Below are 24,163 nucleotides of genomic sequence, written 5' to 3' on the forward strand. Positions count from 1 at the left end.
ACGCAGGGACTCGGGGACAGAGCTGTTGCTTTAATAGGGCAATGAAGACAGCGAATGAAATAAAACCCTACAGAGATCAGCTTGCAGAACTCAAGGCTGAGAAAATCTATTTGATGGTAAAAGGAAACAAGGACACTCATGATTCTGCTCTCATTTCCATGCTGTAAATTTGGGCAGCTTTTACTGAACGCAATTAAATCCTCACTTAGGATTTAACCTGGTGAAGCTGAGGGCAGACCTTGCTACAAAGACCCACCTCTGAGCTCTTCCCCTCAACTTGCTCTGCAGAGGCCAGCAGGAGTTGTGAGAAAACTGAGTGAAAAAGCAAGGGAATTCATAGATCCCTGCCAGTGTGGCCATTTCAAAGCCCCCTTCAGCTCTGTCTTGCCTGTTCTCTCCTTCCCCAGTGATTTGCCGCTTTGCTCACGGAGCTTTGGCTTCAGGGAACAGTCAGTACCAGCCTGGCAAGCACAGAGACTCAATGGTATTTGGGCATCTCCTTCCCTTTGCCTCTAATGGGAACTGAAAACCTCAGCAAAGCCCCAACACATCCATTCCCTGCCTCTGGTGGCTGATCCTTCCTTTCCAAAACTGTTAGGGTCCCAGTGGGGATCCCATGCAAGACTTTTGCAAGAAACCCTGCAAGACCCTCTGTTATTAACACCTCTTTGACTGTTCTTTACATTTCCCCTTATTAAAGACAGGGCATTTCAAAGGCTTTTGCCCAACAGCACAGTTTAACACACTGAGTTTCCCAAGCAACAAGAACTCCTCACCTACTTGTACCACACAGGTGAAGTCACCTCAGGGCTGTGATCCTAAATCCATACATGCTTTTCCCCATGGACGTTGAGAGCTGTAAATCTCAACATTTCATTAAATAGATCACTCAGAACAGATTGCCTCACAACATAACTTCTCGGCTGGCCACTACCCACGAGCAGATGATTTTACATGACATTTATTCATGCAAATTGCTGAGGCTGTAGTCTAGTTACCCAGCAAGAGCATAAAAAATTACGGTTTAGATGCATAAATGCTGGCACCATGAGAGAAGACACGATCAGACTGGAAACACATCCCTGGGTTTCACATAGAGTGCAACAAAACTTAGAGGGAGTCCTCATCAGGTGGGGGTTTATCAGGAATGACCCCCCCAAAATCATTCAGGGGAGGCAGAGAAAGGCATGAGCAAGGCTGCAAGGGCTACAGAGAAATGAACTTCTCCTGCTGCATGTGCAGGAACCTGCCATGGGGAGAGCACACGCAACATTTTACGTCACTCACAAAGCCTACTCTGTCCAATAAAGTGGGGAAGTAAAACAAAGCATGAAATCCAGGCATAAATTAGCATCCCTCTAGCCTAGCTTTATTTGTGCTGCTGCTGCTGTGGATTAGCATCTAGCTGGCTGACAGGCTGATAGGCAGACAGAAACAGGGAGAAATAAAAAAAAAAATAAAAAAAAAGAAAATCAGTGGGTGTCTTTTTTTTCTCTATGGTTCCTGGGATGTCTGCCTTCAAAGTGCAGGCAGTGTTCATCCCTTCAGGACCCGAATTTTTCCATCTTCCTGTGAGAGCAATAGGCTCTGCAGGAAAGCAAATCCCCCTGGGATATTTGTGCTGCACCCTGTGGAGCCGGCACCCGTCATCAAACGCAAGCCTGGAGTGAACCCGTCACATCCTCAGCCAGCATCCCCCGGCACCCACAGCTCCTCTGCAGAGAGCCACAGGACAGCTATGCTGTGGGGCTGGCAGACCTTGAGGATAGCACCTTGCCACGGGCACACACAGGGAGCAGACGCCTCGGGTTTAGCTCTGGATCATGTTCACCCTCGCTTGGGGCAGCTGCTGCCTTCACTGCTTGCAGCCACGGCTGGGTTTGGTACCTGATCCCAGATGACATGACCGGGATCTCACGCCGGCATCTCCTCTCAGTTTGTGTCAGAAATGTGTCACTGCCTGCTCCTCGGGCAGGAGGACCTGCAGAGAGCTTCCATCGGGCTGACACACAGCCTCCCTCTCCTCAGGGCTGCATGGCAAAATGAGTGGTCGTCACCAGAGACATCCCTCCTCTCAGGGCTTGGTGGCCTCGTGCCCACCCGCCCTTTCCAAGCACAGCCAGGAAAACACAGCACTACAGAGGTGCCAGTCTTGACAGCCACCACTCCAGTCCTTCCCAAACCAACCCTGGCAAAGCAGCCTTTCTGCCCTAGCAACTTTAGGCAGCAGAGAGGAGCTGGGAAGCTCCTCAGCGTGGCACTTGTGCACAAACTGGGGGAACAACAGCAGTAAACTTGACTGTGGTAAAAGCAAACTGCAAAGCCCATTTCCACCCTCACTGAGCCATTCAGAGTTTGACTGGGCTCTCAGGTCGCAGGAGATTTCTAGTCCTTGCCTGTCTTTTAAGGAGCCAAATGCAGAGCTCAGTTTTTAGGCTATGGAAATCAAATTTTCAGCCGCTTTTCAAAGGTGGCCTAGAAAACACAGACTAATTCTGCACAGCCATAAAGCAAGTCCCTCAGGAGTACAGCATGCAGTTCAAACACCCCCATGTCCCTCTGCCTGCCACCATGACTCTCTCTGAGTGGGTCTGATCAGGGGATGGAAGTGTGAAAACTCCCCAAGATGCAGAGAATCCCTCCTCGGCAGAGCCCTTGCAGCTCTCAGCCCCTCAGCCAAGTGCACTGGCCCTGCTGATCACTGGTGCCACAACCCCAGTAGATTGGCACTGCCTTTGGAGCATGGAACAGGCAAAGCCTTTCCTGCAGCAGGCATCTGTGGCCAGTTCTGCTTGCTCCGTGCCCAAATGGGTCAACACAGGCAGGTTTTTCCCAGAGGAGGCAGAAGGGCACTCTGCAGAGCTTTGAGACAGCTGCAGATGGAAATAGCCCAAGCAGAAGAGATGCATCCCTGTTCCTCCAGCCACGCCTTCCCTGGAGTGCTTGATCCAAGTCTGGAATAAAGCACACCATCACCATCCTCATCCCACTGCACACAGCAAGACAGTCCCTCCACATCCCTGCAGCCACAGAGGTATCTATGGAAACATCCCATGGTATCAGTAGGGCGGTTTCTTTTAGGGGCTAGGAAGGAAGGGAAGAAGGATGAAGAGAGTGTAGAAACCGGAGCCTTTGTTTCCCAGCACTCAGCCATGCTGTTAATTAGGTAGCAGAGACCAGCCACTTCCTACCACATCCTCAAGCTCTTGCAGCAATAGCAGGCACTCCTTTAGTCTCTGTCCTTTGGGGATGAGAAGGAGGCAAGGAGGCAGAAGTCAGTCAGAGCCTGCAGAAATGCAACAAGCTGCAGGAAGGATCTTTCCTTTACAAAGGAACAGGCACCTGATGGGCTCCCCAGCCAGCACTTATCTATCTGAACTATTTGTTTCCTCCCCAAGCTCTCAGCTTGCTCTGACACATCACCCATTCCCCTGATTGCAAGCAAAATGAGTCAGATGGGTCCCAGCCTCGCACCCACTCAGAAGCCCTCTATTTCCTCTGCTCCTCAGTGCCACGCCATCAGCAAGCTCAGCCTGGGGACTGTGCAGGACCACAACTGCCTTAAAAGCTTGGTACAGGTCCAGACTCACACATGCAGTTTGCCCTTCATTCTGGAGAGCTCCAGTACACTTCTGCTTGAGACGCATTAAAACTCACCCTGGCAACAGCACATTCAGACAAGCGGCCACTGGGACCAAGGCAATACCTATGAAATGTATCACAAATGGACTGAAGGAGCACATTCCCTTGAGTCACTGGTCCAAGTGGCAGCTTGGGACATGTCTGCAGCAGCCTGGGGAGATCCTGCACAGTACCATGAGGACACCACAGAGACAGCATCTCCTCCTCTGGCTCTTAAGCAGAGTCTTCCACAGCGCTGCACACAGTACATGACCTCTCAGTTAAAGCAACGACCAAATAAATTTTAAAAAGCTTTTTTTTTTTTCTGAGTCTGGCAGCGTGGAAGTCAAACACTGTTTTTCAAGCTGTTCCCAGAATGAGACAGAGCCACATGTATCCACAGGCACAGCCAATCTGCATCTGTACAGCCCTGTCCCCACCACCTCCATTAGCACATACAGAGATGTGCATCCCTCTCTTGTAGAATAGGGTGCCAGGGACCAACATCACCAATTATTACCTTCTGGACCACAGACCTCTGTGCCCAAGTTTCTCTCTGCCCAGGGCCACACAACATAGGCTGGGACCACTCCTGAGAGTCCTCAGTATGTCTAGGGGCTTAAATGAGACCCAAGGCAGTGTGATCCATTACACTTTGAGTTGTCAGTCTCTCTTTTCCTCCCTGTTTGGGTGTTACACAGCATCCTTCACGATCAGCCTCGAGCTTTAGGTCTCGATCCCCAAAATTACTAAGACTCATTCCAAAAACCAACTAATTGGAGGAGTTTTCTTCAGACTGATAAATCCTAAGCCCTACAAGGTCTTTGACTTATTTCCAGAGTTTTCCCTGCAATTAAGATGTCCCTAAATATATTTCTTGTTAGCATAAGTCTATTAATTTTAAGTGAGAACTGAGACTTTTAAACAGTCCTTGATTACAGTTGCTAGAGGTTTGTAACAGACACCCCAAATCCCAAGGTTTGCTCTAAAACCCTTGTGAATTATTCTAGTCCAGCCTTGCCAGCTGCTCTTCTACCCAAAAGGCACCTTCCCTTGAGAGCAGGATAGTAGAAGAAGGGAAGAAAGCTGGAAAACAGCCATTTCTGGGACTACAAATGAAATCAGGAGGAACAGTCCCAAAAGCCTCTCTTAGCCTTGGCCACCAGCAGCAGCTACTCATGAAGCTCCCACCAAGTGAGAGCCAAAGGAAGAGACACATTGATCCTGCCTTGCTAGATTTTATGCCAAGCTTGTCAGCAAGGCATGCTCAGCTCTGGCTGCCCAGCAAACGCAAACCTCTCCTTTGTGTGGCTTTCTGGACACCTCCCGCTGCCCTCCCTAAATCCCAAAGCCAGCAGCATCCCTTGCAAGGTGCACACCACGCCAGAGGCAGCAAAGACGTGCTCCTTGCAGCCTCCTGGCCCCAGGCCTTCTGCCAACACCATCCCAACATGGGGCACGCAGGCAAAAGAGCTGCCGGAGGAATCCACACCAAGCGGCGCTGAGCACGACCTTTCTGCTTTACAATGGTAACCTGAATCCTAAATACTGGATTTCTAGGCACGCATTAAAGCCATGAGACAATGGAGACGGCGAGGCTGGGGCTGGCTGCGAGCCAGCTCCATGCCGGCCCCGCCAGCGCCCGATGTTTCCCATTTCCTTCTTTTTTCACCATGGCAGATAAGCTAAGTCCCCCTAAGCCAGGAGGCAGGTGCGCGCACGAGCTCACCCCTGACTTGGGGACTGTGAGTGATTCACCCCCCAGAGAAGGTGGATGCCCAAGAAGACCCAGAGAGGTGGTTGCTTTCCTCTCTCCCTCTCTCTCTCACATGAGCATTGCTTCTCCTTTAATTGGTTTCATTCATGGCGGCCCTTTGCTAAATGTAATTATGCCAGGCTCTCTCCATCTGTCTGCGTTCAGGAAGAGACATCGCTCTCACTGGTTTTATCTTCAATCTTTATTTCTGCATTAATCCCCGCTCTGCAGCTCACATGTACAACAATGTCCAGGACCTCCTGAGGACATACAGACACACAATGAAGAGCAGGATTTGTCCCTGGGTCTCTCGTGGCTGGAGGACATTTTTTCACAGGGAAAGCCCCATACCTCAGTCACTTTGTAACATCTACATCTCTCAGTGATACCTCCACAAGCCAGTCCTTTTGCAGACACTCAAGAGTTGTCTGTGAGCCCAGGCAAGAGGAGACGGTTTGATTTTGTCTGCATCACAGAGATGTCTCTGCCCTGTCTTCCCAAGCCCGGTACATAAAGGTAGCAAGATGTCTGCTTAGGTTGACATGGACTGCTTTTCAGATGGAGACAGCATTCAGTCCCAAACTACCATTCATTTTCCTTTCCAGGAATGCAGACAGGGTGAACACGGCTGAGCACAGGGATTAACAAACCTCAGCTCTGCAAGGGCAGCTCATAGCTGCATAGCTGAGGCTGCAAAGCACCCAACACACCCAGAAGGATTTCATCCCTGGGGATTCATTACCCAAGGTCCTTACACCCTCCTCAGCCAGGGTAGGTAGATCTTGGGGGAAAACACAATGCTAAAGGAGCTGTTGGTTTAGCGAGAGACCAAACCCAGTGACACAGACCCTGGGCAACCAAGCACCATCTGGTGACCGCCGGCTCCCGACACAATAGCCCACGTTGGCATGTTTATGATAGAGACCAGAGGCGGATTCCCATTATCCCCATCAGATCCTGTGATGTGGTTTCAGGAGAAGGACCATGAGAAGCAGATGGGATGGCAGAAGAGAAAAGAACGCAATGAGACAGACAGACAGGAGAGATTTATATGAAGCTAAAGCGCATACCCATAAACATGGGATAAGTAAATAGCATGTAAGTATGAAATTAAATGCAGGGAATCCATGGCATCCAGTAATCAGTCAAATATCTCCTTCACCTCTTTTTCAGTTTATCATCGGCATTTTAAAATGAGATATTTATGCCAATAAGTAAGCCAGTTGTATATTGTAACCCTGCAAATATTGGCTTGGATCTGAGAGATTCGTCCCGACAGACAATTCATTTTTACAGTTATTTTTGGACTCCCGGCTTTCGTGGAACACCGGCTCTCTGTGTTGGATTTTATGCCCCTGAAATGTATTTACAATGCATGGCATCTGTATTGTGCATTACACACTTAAATCATTGCATTTCATTCATCGCTTGTAAAAAAAAATATTGCAATATCCTGAAGCTCTGAATACTCAAATTCAAAATATAACTGCTGCATTTTCAGAGTAATGCTATAAAATAATGTTGTATTTTTAGATAAAGGAGGGAAAATTGATCATGAGGAACATGGATTCCCAAGATCTGGGAAGAAGGGGAGTTTGGATTTCACACCACGATACATGGGTTAAAAAAATTAAAAATAAAAGCTGAAAAAACCCACAAAGATTTATTTTCTAAACAAGAACATGGAAACATTTTGTCACTTAAACAAAGAGAGGAGGGCGGGGGAGGCTCCGCATCCTTGGCTTGCTCTCTGCAATGGACAAATACTATCAGAAACAAAAAGCATGGCATAGTTAGCAGGAGCTCAGCTCTTTAGAATTAATGGTATGTATTTAAGTTCCTTTTAGATGAAGCCTTCTGCAATTGGGGGGAAAAAATTTCTTGGTTTTAAAGGCTTCTGTCATTGTTGCCCACAAGCAGAAGAGAAAGGCGCTTCCTTTGTCATCCGGGGGTTTATGGCAACACCTTAATATGTCCTTTTCATAGGTGAAGCAAGGCACACAAAGCAGCCGCGTGCCAATGCGTCCCCCCCGCCACCAGCAAAATAAATAAATGGAGGAACGCAGGGACGGCGGCCGTCGTAATCCCTCGGCAAAGAGGCAGCGAGGATGGTCTGGCGGGGTAAATATCGCACGTCTCCTGCCAAACCCCGCGTGGGCTATTGTCCCGCCACCCCTTTTAGATGTCATTAAGGATTTTTCGCATACAACCAAACGAGCGGAGGGGATGAACGCACTCGCTTCTTCCCTACCAGTTGGAGAAGCCATGACGAGGCGGCTGGGAGCCGGCGCAGAAAAAACACAGGGCAAATTAGGAAGTATGTTAATTCAGTTAATATCACAGAGGGGCTGGCGGGCGGTGGGGGGGGAGGTGTGTGCGCAGATTTTCCGCCCGAGGAAGGAGGTGGCAGAGAAAGAACTGGGGCATGCCAGCTCCCGTTATTGTTCTGCCTTCATCGGTAATTAGCAAGATAAGGAGGGGACGGCGTGAGGGAGGCAGCGTGGCGAGGACAAGGCAGCGCTGCACCCCACCTCATGCCCATGCGGCCATCTTACAGGCGGCGCTCGCCTCCCGCAAAATGGCCGCCGGGGCCCACACTGCCTCAGGCCCGCAGCTGGCCCATCCCAGCGGGCTCCCTTCTGCCAGCCCCGAGGCAGTGGGCACCCGGGAGCAGTGGCAGCCAGTAAAAGGGGGTCCCAGGAGAAAAGGAGTTGCCATGGTGGACCAGAGTGCGCTGGCGAGCGGCCATCTTAGCCCGGGCCCTGCTCACGGTGCCAAGGCGCTGGGCACGCGGCACTCCCACAGCTCTTTCCCCAGCCCTCCTGGCTGGAACAATCTTGGTACACTTCTCCTTCAGCAGGCAGCACACGTTGCCTGGGCCCTGTCTTGGCCACAGAGGCGGCTGTGCCTTTGCCATGGCTTTACCGTTGGACACGGGCGGGCTTATCCCACACAGGCAAGCGCCTGCCTCACTGTGTCCCAGGGAGTTCTGAAGGCTGCCAGGCACTGGAGTGGCCCTGGACTGGACAGATAGAGCATTCCAAGAGCTACAAGGCAAGATGTCACCTGTCCACCCATCAGAGAGTGAGTTATAGGCAAATTATGCCTTTCTCCTGGCAAAAACAAAATAAATCCCAAACCAAAACTGCGGCGATATCAGTAAAGAAGACATGAGCTTCCTAAACCTTAATTTAACACAAATTTAAAACAAGGTCAGTTATAAAATGCATGGTTACACACACGACACAGACAAAGCTACAGATACATTTCTCACTCGATGGGAGCTTTACAGTGGATACATCAATGCTGCTCAGTTCTCCAAATGAGCAACACCAAATACCAACCAAGGAATCCTCATCTCTGGTCTCGGGCTGCCCTCAGGACAAGACCAGCAATTACTGACACTAAAGCAGTATTTGGGAAGCATTTCATGTGTCTTTAGCTATGATGGGACTACTTCAGACGGTGCAATAGACACACAATGCACGCTGAAAATTCGGCTTCTGCTCCAGTACTCTGTGGAGAACCAGAGGGTGATTGCAACTGCATGCAGGCAGGGCCATGTTATACATCTCAGCTAGACAGTGAAACATAAGGGATGGCAGGCTAGCTGCTCCGCTCCAGGGTTGTCTACACGGAAAACCACACCATTATAATGACAGCACTATAGGTCAACTGCTGCTGCTCCTCGCCACGCTGGTGCACATCTTCACTCTTAAACTGGCTCTCTTCAGTTTAGCTTAAACTGCTTCCAGCGTGACATCACTGGTATACAGGAGAGTCCTGCCTTCTGCTAAAGTAAATACCCACGGAGGTTGTACGAGTACAGCTCCTTGCTTTAAAATCCGCCCCCCAACCGTACGTCTGTAGCTAGACCTGCCCTTCGGCTAACCTTTCTGTACTCCACACACTCCTGGGCTGTTCACAGTGCCCGTGAAACACTATTACACCCTGCTTCCCTTGGGTGCTAATCCTGCTTGTCAACCCAAAGGCAGAAGCAGACGGTGGCTTGGCATTTTGATTACGTTGTGATCTGTTTGAACCTTCCAGATTCTTTTGATGTCTGTGCAAATTTGAAAGGGGGAGCCTTCATCCCCCACAATGAAACTCTGCTATCGCATGGTGAACCATCTCGGGACTCCTATGTCCATAGCCATTGCTAGATTTGAAGCGGGGAGGGGAGTTGCAGCTCCTCCAGGAAGAGTCTGAATTTCAGACTAACCAGTTCTGGCCCTGAGCAGAGAACACTACAGGGACAGCGTGTTGCTCTTCAAACAAATGCATGCGTAGGGGAGTGTGCGCATGCACAGAGACACCAGATTTATACAAATAGATGCATTCATAGGAAAATGCAAATAGCATCCTCTTCCATCCCAGGCTCCCTTCGAGCTCCTGACATCCCAAGGTTTCAGAGGAGTACAACGGAGCCTCAGATCAAACATTAGCCCTGCGGGGGTTCCCTCAGGGAAGCAGCCATGCACTGGGGTCTTTTCCCCGCTTCCATGTGAGGTTTCCCGACCCGGCCTTCCGTGGGTGCTCAGTTCTGACACGCGTACGACACGCGCGCGCGCATGCAGAGCCTTGCTAAAAGGCGCTCTGGGAATTGAGCTCCACTTCCTCTTTCTCCCGAATCAATTGTCATAAACCAGCTTTTGTTTTATTTTTAACAAAGCGACAGAAATAATCTCCACACACAGCCCTTGACACTCCCACGGCCCTATCCTTTAACAGAACGAGGTGTCCAGGGCCCCTGAGGACATGGGCACAGGGAGACAGCAGGGTAAGAAAGACCAGGAGAAGCTGCTTTCTGGGTGAACAGAAATCTCCTCTCTTGAGCCCATTGTTTGGCAGGCAGAGAGGTGGTGGGATGGGAAGGGGACTGGATGGTGGGCAAGGCACTTCCAACCTCTCCAACCCAATCTCCAGCTGTTCCCTTCATCCCCTACCCACTGGAGTACCCACTTTCAACCTGCATTTTACCTTGCACTCTGCTCCTCTTGCTCTTCAGTGCCAGCAAGAGGCGACTCCTGCAGCACCATTGCAGCAATCAATGGGCTGACGTGCCACCTGTGACAGCCCAAGCTCTGCCTGCCTGTGGCAAACCTCTGTCTCCAGCATGGCCAAGGACTCATCTCTCGTCCTCCTCCTCCCATCCCACATACCCAGGTTCAGGACTCAGACACATATGGAGACATTTCTTGATGAAACCTATCAGTGGGTGAGTGGCAGCTGAGCAGGTACTGAGCAAGACATGGGGCCAGACAGCAGCCAGGGGGGAAGGCAGCGGGTGGAGGGAACGTGCCTCGGGAGGAATACTCACAAAGGGCTGCTTTCATTAATAAAACATTCCCCCCTCGGTTGCCTTTTGATTTGGGTGTAAGAATTAACCCCATCTGCCCAACAGCACGCTACCTACCAAGTCATCTCTGCTGAGGAAGGCTGTCTGACGTGTCTGCTCAATTGCCTGGCTTCCCACTGCCTGCACTCCTTGGCAGCCCAGACCCCTCCAAACAGCTCGCTGGGTCTGCCCTATGGAAGACATCCTCTTCCCACAACATAGATTAGACCCAGTGAAAATAGGCTTAGTGAAAAGACCATTTCACTATTAATGCCACCCCTCCACAACCCCCCCCAGCTTCACACTCTCTCACCAGAAAGATTATAACAAATCCTGGTCACCTTTTGCCCCTGCTAACTACTGCTCCAGTCTTTGCACCGCATGCCTTCTGCCACGAGTAGAGAGCTGGGCACAGGGAGTACTTATATATATACACACACATCTATCTAGTCAGCACTGGAGGTGTTCAGCTGCACAACACACATCTCCCTGCACAGCATCTTGCCTTGTCACAACACCCCAACCCATCCCTCTCTGCTGTAATTGCAGCGCCTGGTCCTTGGGCATCAGCAGAAAGTTGCAGCAAATCCTACATTGGTTAAAGCACAATCTGTCCATTCAGAATTGGTGGGGGGTTGCTTTTAAATCACTGAGACATTTCTATTCCCTTTCTGTTTAAAGTAAAACCGAGATGCAGAGATGCCTTCGAACCGACAGCCCCTTCATTTTTCCAGAGGTGTGTTTTAATGAGTGACTCGCCTTCCAAAAAGGGGCCGGCAAAGGGGAAGGACAGCAGATTCTCCACACAAATTCAATAGCTGGTAGGTTGCCATGGGCTAAAGCATTTCTTTGCACACATGAAGGGAAGGGACTCCAGAGCACTAAGGGTTTTGCCTCCCATGAGTTATAGCTCTACCCTTCAAGAGCGGAATAAATGCTTTATCCCATTGCAGCCTGTGATGTATTCTACATAGATGGATTGATTTCCCCTATTGTTCTTAATAAATCCTGGCGCATGAAGAAACTCACTGCACAGCCATTTTTCCTGCCTTGTTCTAACTTGCAGGAGTAATAAGGGTCAGATGTGACTGCAGTGGGAAGCAAAGGCCGTACGTGAGGCAGTGCTTTGTGGGATGCAGTGGGTGTGCATGCAGAGGCCTGGTGGGTGCAGGCAACCAACTCCCTTTTCCCTGTTATTCCCCCTTTGAGTCGAAGCTGGGGAAAAGAGGAACCATGGCTGGGTACCGCAGCACTGGTGTGGCTCTCACAGGAGCAGCTACTGCCAAGCTGAGCCTGCACAAGCCTCCCAGATCTGCACAGGGAAAGGCAAGGCTCTGCCCTTCTCTGACTCAAGCTCTCAGTTGTGAGAGATAAATATCTATATTGTATTGTCTGATAAATGCAGGGCTGAACACTGCACCACTGTAGAGCTTCCTAAGCACACCCAGCTCTCCGTTGTGCCCTGTCCATCACACCTGTCCCTGCCCATGTCCCAGCTGAGAGGAGTCCACACCACCAACACAGAGGCTCCTCTGCTTTTTCGTTTGTTTGGGGTTTTTTTAAATCAAAATGCCAAACCAACCCCCTCTCAATGACTCCCAACGGCACAACTCAGAGCCCCAGACTGTTGTTAAAAGGTTCTCTCCCTCCCTACCATCTCTTCTGCTCACAAGGTTGACACCCACCCTCTTTTACTGCTACAAGAAGGTGTTTGCTGGACACAGCTTTGCTGGTGTCCAGAAAGGAGGCACTGCTGGGCTCCAAGAAGCAGGTGGCTCTGCACAATCCTGCCTTGGCCACCTGCCTCCAGCTCCATCCAGGCTCCCTGGATTATCGCTGCTGGTCTTCTCTAGCAGCAGCTAACAACTGGCCCTGTTTCAAAAGCCTGGCTGGGAATTTGGCTGTTGGAGAGAGGGAGGGATCAGGTAAAAGAGCTGGTCTCCCATGCATGAGTTGGACTCAATCCTTCAGCAAGACTTCCAGGGACTCACCTCTCCTTGCTCAGGTGGAGACGTCCCAGCCCTTCCCAAGGCATCCCACTCCACGAACTTTCAGTCATGTCTGATTAAGGAAAAGAGAATTTGTCTCAATTAGAAAGAGGTTCCCATATGCATGGACGGATGTCAAGTAATTACTGCATGTCACTCACGTTTGGAAAAGAGACCTTAAATTTGGGGCCCTGCAAACTTGCACACACAATTGCAAGTGAGTTACAGACCTTGGCATGCTCCAGAGCATACGTTGTGTGGATGCTTTCAAGCCCATCCCTCAGCTGAAATACACCCAGCCACGTAAAATACAGCCAGACACGACCCCGTTCTCTAATAAGGAAATAAAGCCGAGTGGACCTGCATTGCCAGACCCCAGACAGCAACACTGTCTCTTTAATTTTCTCCCTGGCTATCTCATCCTTTGCACAAACTCTTTCCTCCCCGTGGCTTCTTCCAGCCTGGTGGGCAAAGTGGGAAAACATCATTAGGGAGGAAAAATAATTTAGTTTGTTAATCAGTATCCAGTGGTGGGAAACAAGAAAGACAGAGAGCTGGGCTGGCGGTTAGGGCTTAGGAAGGGCCAGCACAAAGCCCACCATTCATGACATCTGGGGCTGGGATTCTCATTGAATTAAACAGACACAAAGAGCAGAGGCATTTCATGCTCTCTTCACAAGAATTATCATATCTCCCTGGCACTAGGAAACCTTCAGCACGGGAGAGGGGGAGAGAGAGAGAGAGAGGGGAAAGCGGGCAGGCTGGGTAGAAATATGGGGCAGGGTAGAAGAGGCTTTGTTCCAGGGTTGGATTTATGGATGGGATGCGGCGCGTTGCTTTGCAGGGAGAGACAGGGCCCTGGCGCGCTGGGTCTAATAAGAATCAGCAAATGTGAAACAGGGGGCCCCTGTGTACCATGAAGCAGGGAAACCCACGTTTGACAAGCCAACAGAATAACCGCTCGCGTCTCAAGGCTGTGGAAGGATGCTGACGTTCCTACGAGATGTGTCGTCTTGTGTGTGTGTCAGCGAGGAGGGGGAGAAGGGGAGAGGCGAGGAGTATAAACAAGAGACCAGGCAGCATCGTTCAGTCATGAAAATTAATTAGCTGATGTGCAAACCATGGCTGCCTCTTCCTACTGCCCTGCAAGCATTCCCCATAAAGCTATGGTGTGTGCAGAGCCTGTGACTGGGAATGACAGGGGCAGATTAGGCAGCTCCTTGGGACACAAGCCTGGCAGCAAGAAACCCACAGCCCGTGCAGAAAAGGTGAGGAGGGGATGATTAGTGTCCTTGGGGAAAGGGCAGAGCCCAGGGACCAGAAGAAAGAGAAAGGGGAGAGACCGGGCACCAAGCTGAGACCAGGAATCATGTTGCTGCAGCAGCATAAATTGGGGTGGATCTCAAAAACCAGCCATTAAAAAACCAGGGGCTGGTGGACAGCAAAACCTCTTAGGGTTTAGATCACAAACTCTCTGGGGCAGGACCTGTCATCTCCTGCAGGCTCACACCATGGAGGCCTGTCCTGCTTGGTCTCTGGGCATTACCAGAAGATCTACTTTAAATACTAATTGCTCCATGATCAAGACCTGTGAGCTGCTGGGAGGCTCCCTACAGCATTACCTGTGGGAAGAGGGGATAGATCTCTGACCTCACATCCCCAGGGTAATTTGACCCCGTGCACTAGTGCCACAAGCAAATATTACTACCCAGTGATGAAGATGAGCAATTCCTGACCAACTTCATATATCCCATCCCCAAGCTTTCAGATCCTACTATAATATTGTGTTTATTCTTTGGCTGGAACAACCACAGAAGAATGAGGGTGCCATGGAAAAGGGGAAAAAAAGGGAATGAAGGGATGCAGAAAGTGATCAGTAGGGGAAAAAAATAAAGACTCTTTGACATGGAATGTGCACAGTGAACACAACATGCTGGAAACAAAGGGATGCAAGGAGTGAGGAGAGGCTGGGATGGGCATCTCAGCAGACATGTAGGTAAAAGTTGAAAAGGAAGCACTAATTAGCACCCAGACCATCACTTTCCATTAATAGCTTGTCACCGTTTCCTTGATGTTGCTGAGAGCAGGGAAGTTGGTATGTGTGATGCTTACCTGTCTCTATCTCATTAACAGAAGTGAGGGTGAGAACAGATGTTTATTGCCTGCATTCAGATAGACAGGCCCTTTGCTGAACTGAGAGGCAGGAGAGAGGGGGAAAGTTATGAAAGAGATGCTCATGAAACACAAGCCAAACCCAAACAATGGAAACCCAAACACAGGACACTTGGATACCTGTGCCGATCCAGAAACGGCCCCAGGCAGGTATCAGGTTCCAGGAATTCTGGAAACACAAAACTGCTCAGTCAAATAATTATAACCCAGGGCAAATACACTGCCAGCTGGGGGGAGAGTGCTCTGGTATTGGCACAAGGTATGTGCAAGGGGCTGTGACTGCATTATACCTGGGAAAGTAAAACAAAGGGCTGCTTTCTTTCCAGACTGATTTGCTCAAGGTGTCCACTCACTCAAAAACAGCCAGCCAAGCATCTTACTGAGAGCCAGAATGGAGATACCCACCAGTAAACAAAGGAAAAAAAGAAAACAAAAAAGTGCTATTTCAGGCAAAGATAAACGTGCTTTGCATATAATCACCTTTGGAGTAGTTCTTCCAGCAGCTAAAAAAGAGATTATCCTTCCTATGTAAAACACAAAGGCCTCTCCTTTCCCTCCAACATGTGGAATGGCTCCTGACAGTGACATGGGAAAGAGGGAGTGTGCAAGGCAAGGCAAGACAAGGCAAGGACGCCAATCAGCAAGTACCTGAGAGCTGGTAGCACACGTCTGCTGGTGTGACGGCGGGAGCGTGCATGTGTGTGCACATTCCTAGGGACACCCTCGCTTCCACCACCACAGAAATTCACTACGCAAGCCAAAGGTTCCTCTAGAGCAGGCGCCCAAACCTCCTTAGGAGGGAATGAGGGAAAACCAAAGGCAAAGAAAACATCAAGGCAGGGACTGAAGGAACAAAGGCTTCCCCCCTTTCAGCTTGGAGACATCTTCTTGGCCATTTAGCTCAGATCAAGTGTAGGCTCTGTTGACTCCCCCACCTATTCAAACGAACACTTTCAATAGTCTGATAGGTCTTTTCTGCTCTACAGCTTCTCTGCTCCTGCGTTTGACGTCCCCAGCCAATGCAGTTAATGCCACATGCAGAAATACCGCCCTGAAGAGCCCTCGCTTAGATTGCGTGGTCAAGCACTTCAAAGTTAGGAAGTGTCCAATTTATGGCTGTCCATGCAACCTTAATTCCACCTCGCTGTGCAGCCACTCTGGACAGGAAAAGAGGGAGTGAGCTAAAAATAGGCTGTGACCGTGTCGTCAGCCTCGTAAGGGCATGGGCAGGGAGAGGCTGAATTAACGTCTCATGGTCAGAATGAAATCAGGTACCCCCCGACTTGCCAGCGCTTGCTTTGGTGCCTTCAACCATGTACATTTTTAATATACAGAAATCACGTGCATTCTAAACATACAGAAAAATGCATTATTTATAGCTAATAAATAATAGATTGTTTATATAAGCAAAAAAGAAAAACAATTGTAGGCAAGTGTAACAAATTCCCCTTCCTCCACCCCGCACCCATCCCTGCTTCATCCTGTGCGGGCAGAGAGATTTCAAGCCCCAAGCCTCGGCACAGATTTCTGCCACTATGAAATACAGGACTAATGTTATCTGGCAGCGGCAGAAGGCTGCTCTCCCGGGGCCGGGAGAAGGGGGCTGCTGGGGCTGGCAGTGCCCAGGCCAATGCACCCACATACCCTTCACTTTTTCCTCCTGGCACCAGAACACGGAGGAGTTTTCTCCCAGGAGAAGGGTCTGTGCTGGAAGAATATGACCTAAAGGTGGAAAGGGGTGATGGAGCTGGCTGTGAACACCCTCCCACCTTCCCTGGCTGGTCCAGAGCTCTGCAATAAAGTGGTGGGAGTCCATGGTTTCACCCTGCTCCTAATCTGTTATTATTATTCCAGGGAAACAATAAATTTTAATTTCCCCCCCCCACCAAGAGGCAAGCGAAGGGAAATCGTGATTCTGAACAATTCATAATTCAGCTAAACCTGAAAGGAATTTAAGGGACAAAGAACAGGCATTTCTCGACTCGAAGAGCTTCCCCCAGACGAATTTCAAGGGCCCACAGCAAACAATGGGAGTGTCAGAGGTTCTCAAAAAGAAAAAAAAGTTCAAGAATCTTTACAATAAAAAGTGTTAGGCAACACAGAGGTCAGAGCCGGCTCCTCCTATAATAAATAGCACGACTACCCTACATTAACTATAGGAGACATTTTAATGCAGTGCCTCAGCTTCGTGCTAATTATACTTTTTCACCATATTTTGAACCTAAGAAAAAATGTCATCAGTTAATTATAACAGATGAGGGAGTGTGAAGACTTCCTCAATAAATAATGCCTTGATATCTCATATCCAACAAGCTGCGTGCTCTGCTCTGAAGGTGCCCAGAAATATGTCCTCTCAGGAAATATATCAAGAACTGATGGTCCCATAAGCTGGCTTTGTTTCCAAGCCTTGATTTTCAGCCCAATAATTAAGTGATTTTTATGGATTGGGGAGAGTAAAGGTCGTGGGACTGCTGGAATGGCGCCAGAGAGAGTAAATGTTTAAAAATAAATAAATTCCTAAATCAAAATGAGATACAAGAGACCTCAACAAATTCCCCCCACAGCTGCATAGGTGAGTACACAGACACAATTTGGTTTCTGGACCCATGCCCCATCCTTCCTGCATTCGTGGCATCTCCATGGGAGTCTGGCATGCACTGAAAAAGCCTGGTTTTAATGAAACCAGGCTACTGCTGCCAGCATGCCACCAGGAGCCAGCCACCACTGTCCACCTACCCTGAGGAGGAGGAAGGGCACCGTGCCCCCACTGCTGTGCCACCCTGGGCACTGCCCCCGGCTGCACCCACCCCTGCAGAGGCTGCTGGGCATCCGGGTCCATGCTGGGCATTACGAGGTTCCTCAACTAAACCATCTTTCTTTCAGCTCCCTTCTCCACCTAGCACCCCTCACTTCCCCCTCTGAAGAGCCGGGATTTGGCGTGGGAAAGATGTCTTTGGGCTTTTCACAAATCCAGTATCCCCTTGAACCAAAACCAATTAGCCTGGCCCAAGGTCCTGCCATTGAAGGACTGTCCCTTCTTTTCAAACCCCCGCGGGCTCAATTGCTCTAAGGAGCCTGGATGTGAATGAGCAAAGCCCGCTTAAAGTGGTACTTAAGGCCAGACCAGGGTGAAGGAAAAGAGAAAGCCTCTATAGGAACAGCAAGCTGAGTTTCCAAGAGACAGCTAACTGCCGGAGATTGTGTTCTTTTGCTCCCCCCATTTTCTTTTTTTACCCCCACTCCTCAGCTTTCGAGGCAAACGCTCCTAACCAAACCTGAGCCCCTGAATAAATATTAGAAAACACGAAAGCCAGAACCTCGTCCTGACTCTTTGCGGGAGCCCGCCTGTGGGAAGTGTGATGGGCCAGCCTCGTGCACAAGCTCTGGTCACAAACGTGCACTCAGAGGGACAGAAGGATGGTGAGAAGCCTGAGATGATGTTTTTCCAGTTTGAATCCTGGCAAACACCTTTCCAAGGCGACCAGGCTTGTGGGCACGAAACACCAAAATCCCCGACCTGGACAGGGCGACTCCCTGTACTGCGTGTTGGGGAAGCCAGGGTGGGCAGCCTCGTGTCCATCTCAGGCTGGTGGCCCCTGGTGACACCCAGAGACTCAGGGCGACCGAGGGGCTGCAATGTGGCAGCAGCAGTGCCATGGTGACACGTGGCACCTGCACCATGAACGGTGTGTGTGCACGGCCACGTGCCAGGCGCCTCAGTGCTGGTGCCAGATCAGCACCTTCCCTCCAGCCAGACACAGGAGTGTTTCCAGCAGGCAGCCGTGATCCCTCCCTGGTGGACAAGCAGCACCCATCCATGGCCACAGGCTGGATGGACCCTCCAAGCTCCTCGGCTCTGCCCTTTCTCCGGCGGCACAGACAAAGCCAGGGCAGAGCAGCAGGTAAAGGGAGGCTCTGTCCATTTGCATCAAGGGTGCAGGGAGGGCATGGGAGCCAAGAGAGACAAAAGAAATGGCTAAGCCCAGCCTCAAGAGTGGAACTCGCCATTGCCAGGCGGTTCCACAAAAATGCCCATTGATGGGACTTCATCCATAACCAAGCGTGCACGCTCACACAGCCTGGCTTCCAGGGGAGCTCCTTCAGACAGCAGGGCCTGAACAGCCCCTTCTCCACCTGACCCCAAGCCCTGGTGTGTTTGGCTTCCCCGGGTATTTGGTATAAAGCCCCTTCATCTCATGCACCAAGCCAAAGCCACTGCATGGTGGAGAAGTTTTAGGAAAAGGTGGGAAATGCTGAGCTGGAGCATGCGATCTCCCAGAGCATCATTTCCTTGGGGTGAAACCCGCAAACTACATTTTCCATTCATCCACCAATGGCACATGCTGATTCTTGTCTTTCTGTCTCCCTCTGCCCATCCCCAGCTCTGCCTGAAGAACAAAGACATCACAACCCAGCTCCAGGAGCCTCACCCATATTTGGCCTACGCTGCATCCTATTGCTCCACCAGGAGAGTCCCACTGAGAAGAGAAAGAGCCAGGAATGCCAGGACATGCCTCATCTCAGCACGCCCAAAAAGATGCCTTCCCTTCTGGGTTTTGCCTATCCAGGGGCAAAGACCCATCCAAACCAACAGCTATGCTAACAGGGCAAAAAGCAAAGCCACAAAGGGACCTGTGTCTAGCCAAAATCCATCCCTGGCCCAAGGACAGAGCCTTGGGGACCTCCCTTCCAATATGGCACTTAAAAAAAAGGAGACAGAAAGCAGAGACCTGTCGGTGGGCTGCCAGGGACTCTCTAGATGCAGCGGGTATGCCACAAGCAGAGATTTGCTGGGGGGCTTCATCCGCTGCCTCACCCCCGACCCACACACGCATGAGCTGGGGATTCTCATCCCGCTGCCCCCCATCACTCACTGCCACCTCCCTTGTTCATTGAGAGGGTGCTGCCTTCACACCTCCTCCAGACACCCATGGGTTCATGCCAACAATGGGGGCAAGAATGAAGCGTTAAAGCAGCAGAAAAAATTCAGCGGTAATTTCTCCCTCCTGGACATTAAAGGCCAAATCGCTCAGTCCCTGTCTCAGTCCCCTTCGGGGGAACTGCTCTGGGGTAAGTGTACCAAGTGCATGGCCTGAAAAAATAACTGAAAAATCAGCTCAGGAGAGGTGATTTTGCGGAGAAAAAAAAATAGTAAAAGTCAAGAGTGGTTTCTGACCAGCTAATTGAATAGCAAGGTGAAAAAGCTTGCATCAACCCTTTGTAAGAGTTCTCATGTAGACACGGATTTCCACACTTCCATTTTATTGCACAAAATTATATATATATATGTATTTATATATACACACACAAAGACATTTATTATATGTGTGTATATTTTTTTTCCTCAGATCCTCTTTTTATATTTTCACCTTTTGCAATTACAAAGGCCAGGGACAGAAATACCTCCTGGGTTCTGCCAGTGCAGAACACTCCCACCAAACAGATTTTCTCTAACATGCTGGTTGAATGATTCCTCCTGAATTACATTCATTAGGAATTTGAATGTTTCTTTCCTCCATCCCCCATCAAATCATTACTCCGGAATAAATGCATTCATCAACCACCTTGCTCAGTTCCCTCCTGCTTTGTTCAGTCTAGTTTTAAAGCATCTCCACTGAAACCGTTTGCACCTGACTCGATGCTAACGCACGAAAGGGGGGAAAAAATAAATGGGAGAAGAATTGAGCGCCACTCACAATATTGTGAAAATAATTGGAAAATTATTTCTTAAAAATAGCCAACATAATAAAGGAGGGAAAGGACTACATTCCTTCCTCCCCACCTCCGATCTCTTCCACAATTTCTGGGATTGCATCGAGTATACATATTCCAGATGGGCTGGAGAGAAGGAGGTTGGTTCTTAATGACACGTCTTTCGCTGCCTTTGGAATGAATGATTCATTCGGATCTTGCCGAGACTCGGTGCCACAGTTGAGTTACATTTCTAGAAAATCCGTATCTTTAATTCTGGCGCTGCGTGTGGGACCCAGCAAATCACGGAATTACTGCTGTAACTTCGGATTAGTAACGCTTTCTAAATGATAGTCTAATTCCAGGCCTTCATGCTTTTCAGCGTTCACACTCACACAGCCTTTTCCCTGGGAGGCTTCCTGCGGAATTAGTGCTGGCGTCTTCGTCTTTCTCTGCCCTTTTTAATTTCTCCAATGACTTCTCATTAGAATACATAATAACAGCTCCTCAGAACTTTTCTTTCTCCCGGTATAGCCAAATTCAGGCTGAGATCCTTTTTCCTTACTGTGGTTATGGCGGTGCTTTGCTGGCCCTGGAAGGGTGCACAGGCAGATTTAGCTTTGCGGGCCTACGTGGCATCTGACGCCATTACCCCGTGCAAGGGAAGGTGGAAAACCTGCCTGCGAGGTGCGGGGGGCTCCCACCTCTCACCACCCCGCTGGCCACGGGCGGCTCGGCCCTGCGGTGCTCCCCGGTCCCTCGGCAAGGGATGCCCGCCGCGGAGGATGGGGCAGGGCACCCGCGCTCCACCTCGCCGAGCAGGGCGAGGGCGGCAGCGGCTTTCCCAGCCCTCCCCATCTCCCGCGGCACCTCCCGGGGGGCACAGAGCCAGCGGAGAGCCCACTCGCAACCGCTGCCACGGGCAGGTTTCTCCCGCAGCCCTCCCGGAGCTGTCGCGGGTTGGCGGCAGCGCGGGGACGGTCGCTGCGGGCAGCGCCGGGCCAGGGGCTGGTGGCGATGCTGCCAGCCTGCCCCGGGGTGCCGGGGGGCCCGGGGCACCCCGCTCCCGGCCAGGGGCGCTCGCCCCACGCCAGCTGGGAAAACGTGCCGGGGAGGCTCGGCGGAGAGCACGGTGCTTTGTGTCGCCATGGGAACGGAATGCAGATGTGCCAATTGCTTTTCTTTTCTTTTCTTTCTTTCTTTTTCCTCCTTTTTTTTTTTTTTTTTTTTTTTTTTTCCCCCTTTTTTTTTTTTTTTTTTTTATTTGCCTGACATTGTAATACATATTATGTTTCAACTTCTGGGGCTTGCAGCGGAGGTGAGGGAGGCTTTGTGCCTTGCCAAGCGCTCGGCTCCCAGAGAAGCCTCGGGGCCGGGCGGCTGCACGCCGGAGGGGTGCACCAGCAGCGGGACCCCTTCCCCAGGCATCCCCCCGCAGCTACGAACAAAAGCAACAGCCACCACGCAAGGAAAGTGATCACATTCTCACCAACTTGACCTTCCAAAGGGAGGCCAGGATCAAATCCAAAGCCGAAAAAATAGAGCAGGAGAGAGAGAGAGAGACAGAGAGAGAGAGACAGAGAAGGAAAGATATCCGAAAGCTGGGGGGTTTCGTGGTCTGACCGGTAGGCTGGGACGGGGGGAAGGTTTATTTGGGGAGGGTGCTCGCTCTCTCCATCCTCCCAGAGCCGCAACACTCCGCAGCCTAGGAGTGAATTTCGACGTGCGTTTAGCCGATAATTTAACCCCGGATTTATTTGGCAAAGGAAGAATTGGCACAGGGCTCGCCCCCCTGTCCCCGTCCCTCCCGCCGGCTGCCGCGGAGCCCCGGGCTGCCCGGAGCGGCCCGACGGGGAGGTCGCGGAGCCGCAGCCCTTACCTGGAGCCCCCAGGGCGGCGAGTCGGGCCGTCTCTGCACTGCCGGTCCTGGTGCGGCCGCTTCCCCTGGGCGAGCAGGTCTGGAAGTCATTTCTACTTTCGGTTATCTAGCTTTATGATGGCTCCACAACACTCATACAGCTAGATAACCAAAGACAGAAACATCCCTCCGTCGGGGATGCCGGCCATCCGTCCGTCCATCCGTCCGTCCGTCCGCTCCAAGGTGCGGGCACGGCCGGGGCAGGGCGGCCAGGAGCTGCCACCGGGAACCACACACACATTACAAAAAAAAATTAAAAAGAAAAAAAAAAGAAAAAAAAAAAGAAAAAAAAAAAGAAAAAAAAAAAAAAAAAAAAAAAAAAAAAAAAAAAAAAAAAAAAAAAAAAAAAAAAAAAAAAAGAGAGAGAGAGAGAAAAAAAAGATAAATACGAAGCAGAGAAGATGAGCCGAGGCAGAGCCACGGACGCACGGCGGGCTGCCGCGGGGGCTCGGAGCCGAACCGCGCCGTACCGAGACAGGTCGGGCTGTGCCGAGCTGAGCCGAGCCGAGCCGGGCCGGGCCGGCCCGGCCCGGCGAGCGGCACTCGCGCTCCCGCCCCGCTGCCCAACTTCTACTCCCCTCGCATGGTAATCGCCCCCTTTGGGAAGTGACGTCACGCCGCGCCCAGCCAATCCCCGACCCCTCATTTAAATCAGCGCCCCCTTTCCCGCGCTTTCCAGCCCGGGATGGGCTTTGCGGCGGGCCGGGACGGGACGGGGCGGGCTCGGCACCGGCGGCACCGGCCGCCTCCTGCCGCCCTGCCCGGCCTGTGCCGCGGGTCGCTCACCTCCCCGACCCCCTCGCCGCTTCCTCCCGCCCCGACGTGCCCCCGCGGCAGCTCCGCTGGGCTGGGGGAGAGGCGAGCATAGCCCTGCATCATCTGCACCTAAACTCCCTTTCCCGCTCCTCGGCACTCCCCTCTCTCCTTTTATCCTCTTTCCCTTTCCCCTCTCTTCCTTTTCTCTCTCCCCATCCCCTCTCCCCTTCACTCTCTCCCTTTCCCTGGCCTTTCCTTTCTCCCCACCTTTTCCCTTTCCATCCATTTGCTTGTCGTATTGCCGACTCCTTCTCCCATTTCTCCCTCTCCTCAGTTTGCCATGCGCCCCCCGTGCCTCTCTCACACCTTCTCCTCGCCCAGCAATGCCCTTCCCGTCCGGCCTCCGCACCCGGGGGCAGCCCCGCAGACCCTTCCTCCGAAACGTGCCCCGGGAACGCACCCGCGATCCCCCACAGATCCCCTCTGCTCCCCATTCCCCCGCACTTTTAATTATTTCCCCTGCAGGTTCTGCTATTTCCTGCGCAGATTCTTAGCGCGATGTGCGTGTAGCGGCGAATCCGGCACGTACAAATAATAACAGCAACAATAATCAGACTAAAATGCCAGGAGGTAAATATGATTATCTGGGGCGCTTAACTGACCTATTCCTAACTAAAAAAAAAAATACAAATAAAATATAAAAATTGTAATCCCTCGCCGCTTCTGAACATCGCCTTTCTTTAAATCCCAGACGAGGGTAAAATGTGACCTGCTACAAAACGGAGCGATCTCGGCGGGAGCAGCCGCGGCAGAGCGCTGCCTGCCGGTCCCGCCGCCTCCGGCTCCCGGCGAGCTCCGCTCGGATTATTTATTTCTCCCTCTCTTCGCCCTCCCCCTCCCCGCCATCCCCTTAAAAAAAAAAA

At 51.0% G+C, this 24,163-nt stretch overlaps 1 long non-coding RNA gene across 1 annotated transcript in view; it reads right to left on the minus strand.

The window, feature by feature from the left end:
- LOC120509051 overlaps positions 1 to 23,015 on the minus strand; it is a 35,569-nt gene extending 12,554 nt beyond the window's left edge. Inside the window, exons 1-3 of the long non-coding RNA XR_005629147.1 lie at positions 22,955 to 23,015; positions 22,446 to 22,700; positions 12,707 to 12,776 (exon numbers count right to left, since the gene is read on the minus strand). This is a non-coding gene — a long non-coding RNA (uncharacterized LOC120509051). The remainder of the gene's footprint in view (positions 1 to 12,706; positions 12,777 to 22,445; positions 22,701 to 22,954) is intronic.
- Positions 23,016 to 24,163: the final 1,148 nt, after the last annotated feature.

Source organism: Passer montanus, unplaced genomic scaffold (assembly GCF_014805655.1).
Source record: "Passer montanus isolate IOZ18808 unplaced genomic scaffold, ASM1480565v1 scaffold5, whole genome shotgun sequence".
Classification (NCBI taxonomy): domain Eukaryota; kingdom Metazoa; phylum Chordata; class Aves; order Passeriformes; family Passeridae; genus Passer; species Passer montanus.